The following is a 9531-nucleotide window of genomic DNA, read 5'->3' as shown; positions in this document are numbered from 1 at the left end:
TTGGGGGTTCAGTGATATGTTGCGAATCTACTAACGATTCATATGTTTATCAAGGAAATTCTCGATTTGGGAATGATTTTGAAGATAATATGCTGACTAAAGTTTGGAAGTCTATTAAAGATCTAGGTATTGAAGGGGACAAAGATGATGGAGTCTTTGAAGTAATTGTTCGAGAAATCGAAGCACAGGATCTTGGTTGCTACAATTCTTTGAAGGAGAATATTACTATGGTTCCATTAATATCGGGACGTTAAACATACGTGGGTGTGGTACTTCCATTAAAATAAGACAATTAAGTCATGTTATTACAAAAGGGAATGCCAATTTGGGTTTTGTTCAATAGTCAAAGGTCCAACCGGTGAATGAAACATTGGTATCAAGTATATGGGGCTCTAATGATTGTGAATGGTCTGCAAAAGGGGATGAAGGTTTTTCTGGAGGTATTTTAACTATATGGAGACAAGGATCGATGGTATTTTAACTATATGGAGACAAGGTATTTTAGCTATTGTATTGGAAAAATAAATTAGATCCAGGGGAATGAGTGGTGGAGGGACTTTAATGCAAATAAATCTAGGGAGGAGAGGATAGGTAAAAGCTCTGGAAGTAGAATGATTGAAATGAAGGAATTTGGTGGTTTTGTTAACCTAATAGAACTAGTAGATTCACCACTGGTGGGGAATAAGTTTACTTGGATAAATTTTCATATCCAATATATCCCAAAGGAAGTATTAGATCTCAGGTGCTGACTAATTTTCTAGCAGAGTTTAGTTTGTCAGTAATTGAGGAGAACACCTACACATGGATAAAATTTGTAGACAATGCTTCAAATATAAAGCGATGTGGCCCTAGAAGATTAAGGGATGGTCCATATGAATTATTGTTTAATCAGTCTCTAAAGTTTGAATTCAAGGCTAGCAAAAATCATGCCTAGTGTGAAACCCTCGTCGTAGGTATGGTCATCGCCTTTGAGATGGACACTTTAAATCTGAAAGCTATAAGCAACTCAATTGGTGGCGAATCATGTCACCATGGAATATTAGGCGAAGAATCCCTAACTTATGAAATATATGAAAAATGTATCTGAATTATCTGAACATTTTAAAGATTTTGAGATGACATATGTTCCCAAGGAATAGAACTCCAAGGAGGACCTCCCTCATAGCTTGCCAACACAACAATAGTAGGACACAACAACACTAAGTTTTAAGAGACTGTCGCCACCCCAATAATTAGGTGGAGGAATCCAACAACCTTAAAGTTTCCCAAACTACCATATGGGTGGGATTTGTAAATCCTGAGTTTTTCTTTAGCAAGAGGCGGTTCAGGAACATACTCTTGGTTCCCTATCAACAACGAACCAACAATCTGGGTCACAAGTGATGTGAAATCTTCTTTTTGCTTACCAGCTTTAGTGTTCTTAACCTTTGTAGGCGCCATTGTTGAAGTTGTTTGGAAGAAAAGCTTGCTATACTTTTTATGGGTAAGAATCGTAAGAGAAAATGGAAGTTTTTGGAGCTTAGAGTTTGGAAAAGTTGAATATGAAGACTATAAATAAGGAGAAGATTTGTCCCGTTTCTCCCTTTGAAAAACAAAGAGAAATGTTAGTGGGGCACCTGTGCACATTTAAGAGGTGAAGCGAGCGGTTGCGAATTCAGTTGCCACCACTACTCCTAGATTATAGGAATAATGAAGATGATTGTAGAGTCGCACGTCTCAATGGGACGTTTTGGAAAAGTGGTCATAATGACCATGACGTCACATCAGTGAATGGACAGTCACGTCGAAGACTATAAATAAATGTCTATTTCCCATATGTTGAAAAAGACATTTTTGGGGGGTAATTTGTTAGCTGCAAATTCAACGCTCACTAAGGAAGAGATGTCAAGAGAATAAATGAAATATTTAATAGAAGAGGCTGACTTCGACGAGGCATTTGGATGATTTTCTACAGAAAAATGACAAAGAGCTAGCTATGTTAGCAAGGTTATGTTACATGGGGCCTTATAAAGATTTTGAATCAATTGGACTTGGAGTTCGACACGGAAAAATTCAAAATTGGCCAGTAACGGTATTTTGGCCTTATCCGTTCTTTAAGAAGGACGCGTGGAGACTTGTGAGAGACGATGTGTATGTAGACGAAAACGTTTCATCTTCTGTACAAAAGACCGTTATAATCGAATTAGTATAAATAGGAGTCTTAATAATTAGATTTATGTATGTTCAATATTGTACAATACTCAAATCACTCAAAGTATCTAAGCGTATTGAGAAACGAGTCTCTGAGAAATGTATGTTTGAAACACCATTTTCATTTCTAAAGCAATTTATTCAAATTCAAAGTCCTTTATATATATATATATATATATATATATATATATATATATATATATATATATATATATATATATATATATATATATATATATATATATATATTTACATTTTTAGTATAACCTTTTATTTTTCAGAGTCAAATTTATCTTCTTTGCCCTTTATCTTTACAAACAAGCCTTTACATTTATTCGCATTGTCTTTAAAATTACTTTTACATTTAGTATCCAAAAAACCTAAAACAACACACAAAAACTATACACACATGTCCTAAGATCAACCTAGTAGATCCTGCAAGCAATCGAAGTAGCAGATTTGAAGGACTAGAAGTTGTTTACCAAAATCAAAGGTAAACAATAACAAGATAAGGATGCCCAGTGAAAGGTTACTAGTTTAAACCTTGGTGCACTCTTTTTTTATTGTGTTTTCTTTTTTTTTTTTCTTTCTATTTTTGATTTTATCACTTTCATATTTATTATTATTTTTATTATTTGCTTATTTATTATTATCTTTATTTTTATTATTTACTACCATAATTATTTAGTTAATATTAGTATCACTTTTTATTTCTCATCTTTCTCATTTTATTTTTCATTTAAGATTTTTATTTACTAATTTGCATCATTATTAGTATTATTAGATTTTGGTCCTCCAAGTTTTTTAATTATTTAATTTTAACCCTCCAAATTTCAATTGCTTGATTTTGACCCTTCAAATTTGTTCCCTTTTACATTTGATAGACTCTAATAACATCTAGATTAAACTTCTCTTTTTTTTGTTTCTCTCTCTCTCTCTCTCTCTCTCTCTCTCTCTCTCTCTCTCTCTCTCTCTCTCTCTCTCTCTCTCTCTCTCTCTCTCTCTCTCTCTCTCTCTCTCTCTCTCTCTCTCTCTCTTTCTTTCTCTCTCTCTCTCTTTCTTTCTCTCTCTCTCTCTCTCTCTCTCTCTCTCTCTCTCTCTTAATTTTCTTCTCCACAATTTTATTTTTCTTCTCTTTTAAATAGTTAAAATTTGAATGTAATATTTTAAAAATCTTAAATATTTCATTCAAATTATACCTAATGGCAAATTGTTTTGACAAAAAAAGATCACTAACTAATCAAAATAACAAAGTCTTTGGCCAAATAACTCTCTCATATTTAAGCTTAAAGTCCCAAAGTCTAATGGCAAATTGTTTGATTTGGGCTCCTCAAGTTTGTTTGTCCCTATTTTCTAAAATAATTTTGTTAAATTTGGCTAAAAACTTTGTTATTTTAATTTGCTAGTAGTCTATCTTTTTTGTTGTCAAAATAATTTTTCATTAAGTATATGTTGAATGAAATAGTTAAGATATTTTGTTCAAACCTTAACTATTAAAATGAGAAGAAAAATACAACTGTGAGAATAAAATTAAAAAAAAAAAGTAAAAAAAAGAGAAAAGGTAAAAAAAAAGTGAGGTTTTTTTTTGACTTTAAAAAAAAGAAAAAAAAGAGGTTTAGTCTACATGTCATTAACGGACTATCAAATACTAAAGGAAACAAATTTGAGGAGCCCAAATCAAACAATTGATAAATATCAGGGGTCAAAATTAAGCAATTGAAACTTGAAGGGTCAAAATCAAACAATTAAAAAAATTAGGGGACCAAAATCAAACAATTGAAACTTAAAGGGGCAGCATCAAACAATTGGCAAACTTTGAGGGGAAAAACTACATTTAAACTTTTTTTATTATCATTAACACTTATATTATATTAGTATGTGTATTATTATTATAATTAGGATTATTATCATTATTATTATTATTATTATTATTATTATTATTATTATTATTATTATTATTATTATTATTATTATTATTATTATTATTATTATTATTATTATTATTATAGTACTTAGTATAGTTATTATTATATTCTTTATTGTTGTTTTATTCTTTATTAGAATACAAAATCAATCAAAATGTGAAGTTTCCATTCATTCTGATTTAAGGCAAAACAATATCAAAATCAAGTGACTCAAATAAAAATTTGAATCTTTCATTACATCAGATTGTAGTTAAAGAGTCAAATCTTAATCATTAGAGTTAACATCAGAAACTCCTTCATCAGAAGCTTCTTGTGATTTGCTGACTTTTAAGGATTTGTAAGTTTTACCACTAAATTTCTCAGTAGCAGATTTTAAAGCCAATGACTTGGACATCTTCACAGGCTGATCTCCATTCAGTTCCATTTCATGGCTATGAAGGTTGCATATCAGAATTTCAAGGCTTAAAGTATTCAAATCTTCACTTTTTTGAATAGATGTAACTTTAGGTCCGAATCTCACAGGAAGACTCTTTAGAATCTTCTTGACATGAGCTACATATGTATAACTCTTGTTCAAAACTTGAAGGCATGATACAAGAACTTGAAACCAAGAGAACATGGTTTCAATGTCTTGATCATCCTTCATTTTAAAGAGTTCATATTGGTGAACTAGAAGATTGGTCTTAGCTTCTTTCAATTGCTGATTACTTTCACAGGTAGCACATAATGACTCAAAAATAGTCTTGGCAGTTGACTTATCTATGATCTTTATTCATTCAGAGTGAGGTAGACCATCAACAACAATACCTTTTATTCTGTGGTGTTTTCTGTGCACTTTATTTTAAGTTGGTGTGAGATATTTTATGTCAGCAACCATTCCCACATCAATTACTTGAATATCAATACCATCATCAAGGATGTCCCAGAGCTCATCATCAAGACCAATAATGTATGTGAACATTTTTCTCTTCCACCATTCAAAGTGAGTTGAATCATCACTAAATGTAAATGGTTTGGCAGAATAGTGAACTTTTTTAGAAGCACTATAATCATGTGGAATACTAGTGCCAGTAACATGAATGTCATCAATATATCTCATTTAGAATACTTTTCTCTTCAAGATCTTTTTATGTACCACTGTTAAGTGTTAGGCGCATACCATGCTATGATGCCAACTGAAGGTGAGAAAAATACACAAGAAGTGAGGGTTGAATTGTGTACTTGATAACTTTTACTTTTCTAGACATAACAACTTCTGAATTTGACCAAATTCAGATTTTAAGCTAGAGTAACCAGTAGCAAAATAAATTAAAGTGCATAAGCAATAAGTAAATCACACAACAATTATCCTGATTCCTCTATAACGTGAGTAGTCCAGTCCCCTTGTCACACAATAACTTTTCACTATAATCAAAACCTGGTTACAACTTGCTTAGACACACCAGTCCAAGACTTCCCACTCAATCACTCTGAAAAAGAGTTCCTTGCCCAAACACACCCGTTCAGGACTTCCTTTCTCAATCACATCTAAAAGAGACTTCCTTGCCTAAACTAATAAATCAGGACTTCCTTGATCAATCACACCTGAAAAAGACTTTCTTGCCCAAACACTCAGTCGGAGACTTTTATAAATTCTAAATAAAATGTTTAGGATTATAACAAGATGTACGTGATATAGAATCAGAGGTAAAAAAAATACAACACACACAAAGATCTTGGTTCTTGAGATTTCTAAGATATACAAGTGTAAGAAACTCTCAAGGCTATGTGCAACCATAAAAACTATGTACAAAAGCTAAAAGAGCAAAATAATTCTTGTTCTAGTTGTGATTTCTTATTGTATATGTGTGGTAGTTCTTTTGAATCTTTAGCTCCATATATAGAGGGAGAAAAAGAGACGTTGGAAGCTTGCTTGCACACGTGTCTTTGGTGAAGAAGCGGTTTCCAAGAGAGAGACGTTAGAGTTCGTATGAATGGGATCTTCATCTTCTGAATAATCTCTTTATCCATTGTGTCTTTCCCAAGTAAGGCATGTAAGTACGAAGTGCGCCTAAGAGGGGGGGGGGGGTGAATTAGGTTCTTAAAACTTTTATCGGTTTTTGGTGGTGTTTGGATTATTTTTCTGGTTTATGATGAAGTTATGGAAAGAGTAAAAGTTCAGAAAAATAAATGACGCAAAGATATATCCTGGTTCCCCTCACAATCCGGGAGTACTCCAGTCCCCTTACGCAGTAAGAGATTTCAGTATAGTTGGTAACTTGTATAAGACAAGCCAAAATACCAAGAACAATCCTCTTGTACCAAGAAAAATCTTATTGGATTTTACACTAAGTTCATTAAGAGAAAAATCCTCTTAATGTGACTCTCTTTCTTCCAACAATCCTGAATATGTATCAATTAATAGGATTGATCTTCCCTTCCAATCAAGAAATTTATAATGATAATAGTGCTCAAGTATCTATGAATATGGAATGAATTTTTCTGGACTGATATGAAAAAGCTGTGCAGAAAAATTCTTTGTGAAAGTTCAAGAACAAATGACACTTGATTGAAATTTGAATGAATAAGAGTTTGTAAAATTGCAATGGAAGGGGTTAGTTTCAAATATGAAAGAATAGTGTTTATATAGTGGCTTAACACCTTTTTGAAAGTGTGTAAATTAATGAAATAATGCAACACTTAAGAGATGTTAAAACAAATTCGTTCATATTTTCAACAGCTATTTTTTTTGCTTATTCCAGGTGTGGAAATCGGTTTCTGAAAAGAGGTAAACCGGTTTCTGCAAGAAAAATTTGAATTCCAGAAACCAGCAAAGGGACTGGCACGAAGGGGAAACCAGTTTCTGATATTGAGGAAACCAATTTCCTGAGATGAAGGTTGAAAAATATTCAAAGTATTTTTTGTGATAGGCATAGAATAGCTTAACTAAGATGACACAAATGTATGGGACAATTTGAAAGGACTTGAGCACTAAGTATCAAAATAACTTTGCATAATTATAGCTTTAAAAAGCAAGATCCATGCTAAGCCTTTTAAAAGAGATTAAAATATAATCTTGAGAATCTTTTGATGCTAGATCTTGTTTATGATACAACTTGATCACTTGATTTGATAATAATGCTCTTGAAGCTTTTTCCATTCCTTTTGTCATTGATATAGTAAAGTGTACTTCTTCATCATCAAAATACATAGGATGTATAGTCTTGACTTCACAAGGCGTTCATAGGCATGCTATAGTAGAATGAAGAAATCATGTCACGCTCTTTTGAGACTTGTGCTAAAATCTCTAGTTGACTTTTTTCATAATTCTAGCAGTTGATAAGAAGGAGCTGCTTTTGCACAGAGTACGGATAAACGGGAATTGTACTATGTTTCCATCAAGGTGCTTGAAGTTCTGTTTGAATATTAGAGGCATACTTAACATGGCACTGTGGTCTTATTAGAACATCAGAGGCTGAGTTAATTAGACGCTGAGGTTCCATTTAAAAATCAGATTCTGATCCATTAGAATCTGGATTGCTTCTTCTTTATAGTCCATTTAACTAGGCCAAAACCTAGTTTGATACCATCTTAATGATCTCGCACATTTAAGCAAATGTTAGTATTCCCTATTGTTCTTTTTGTACTTTGTTATCATCAAACCCAAGAAGTATGAATATATTTTGTTCCTACGTCCACCCATATTCAATCACCAAATATACTCCATTTACAATGCTATACGACACTGACACCATGCCTTCAGTAGAAATCGACACACACTTTAATCCTTTCTCAATTCAGCAAAAAAGAAAACAAGGCATGACTTGAATGTGCATCCGACTTGATTGACGAGACTCGAGATGTCACCCACATCAGGGAGTTCACTGCCAAGCAAATGGGGACTATAAGGTACAACTCAAAACTGGTCCTAAGAAAAATGTAGTAGGGCAACCTTGTACTAAAAAAAGCTGACGTTCCAGCCCAACTAGGGAATATAAAGCCTAACTGGGAGGGGTCAAATTGCATATGTCAGAAACTACCCCACCGAGCCCATAAGCTTGAAGAACCGAGTGGATGACTCATCCCAAGAAAATGGAACTCAGTTAACGTTATATACTATTATAGTTAGTTGTTTTTCTATTATTTGTTTTTAATAAGGTGAAAGGAAATCAACAAACTAATGCACAAATTTTCTTAAAAAATATTTATTACCATATTCATATTAAGTAGACCCATTTCTAAGCTCATGTAAACATTATAATTCCATTAGAAGATCCTTTCTGCCCTCAGATGAAATGTAAATGTTAGACTTCCACAATAAAATTCTTATCTCCTTAATAAGAAATGCCAATGCTATACTTCCATTGAGATATCCTTGCCGTCCTCAAAAGCAATGTAAAATGCTAGAATTCCATTGGAAGATCCTTGTCGCCATCAGAGGCAACATAAATGATGGACTTCCATTGGAAGATCCTTGTTGCCCAAGGAGCAATACAGATGCAGACTTAATTTCACAGTATTTCATAAAGGACTCAACTTAAAAGTCTCATTGAGGGAGTCAATTTAAAAGTCTCACATGTGGGACTCAACTTAAAAGTCTCGCCTGATGGATGTAACTTAAAAGTCTCGCCTGAGCGACTCAAATTAAAAGTTTCACCTAAGAGTCTAAACTTAAAAGTATCCCTAAGGGACTCAACATAAAAGTCTCCATGAGGGACTCAACTTAAAAGTATTTCCTGAGGGATCCAACTTAAAAATCTCACCTGAGGGACTCAACTTGAAAGTCACATATGAGGGACTCAACTTAAAAGTATGACCTGAGGGACATAACTTAGAGTTTTCCAAAGAAGATTAGGAATAAATCACTCTATAATTTACAAGTCCTTGTGTTTGAGGGACTGTGCACTGGTATATTTGTAAGGGATATATAAGAGGCAACAGTTCACCAAGAGCGGGCGGATAACACACATTTCCCAAAGCAAGACTACTAGTATCCCTTTTATTGCAATGGGTTCTTATTTATCACAATGTGTACCCATTATTTGTAGTGTTCCTTTGGTTGAACCGCTCACCCACTTATGAAAACATGTGGAATTATGTGTCCCATCCCAATAACAACACGAGAAGGGGAGTTAAAAAATAATGACATGTTCTCCAGGATAAGAAAGGAAATAATTTTTCATTTTCCACTCATGAGAATAATATTCTAACCACTTTCTTGGGTTCTAAGATCCAAGCCCAAGAGATTCATACAAATACCTCATCCATAAAGTAGAGCAGGACATTCAATTTTACTAAATAATCATCTATATATAGAGAGAGATTCTAACCATCCTTTCTTGAGTTTGCTCTAACATCACAACAACCCTAAAATCCTTAGACAATTCTACTCAACTAAGAGTTGTCACTCATAGTACTTTTAGCACGTATAAAACTC

This window comes from Vicia villosa, linkage group LG1 (genome assembly GCF_029867415.1).
Source record: "Vicia villosa cultivar HV-30 ecotype Madison, WI linkage group LG1, Vvil1.0, whole genome shotgun sequence".
Taxonomy (NCBI): Eukaryota; Viridiplantae; Streptophyta; class Magnoliopsida; order Fabales; family Fabaceae; genus Vicia; species Vicia villosa.
The sequence above is the reverse complement of the archived record's forward strand: the minus strand, read 5'-3'. Positions refer to the sequence as shown.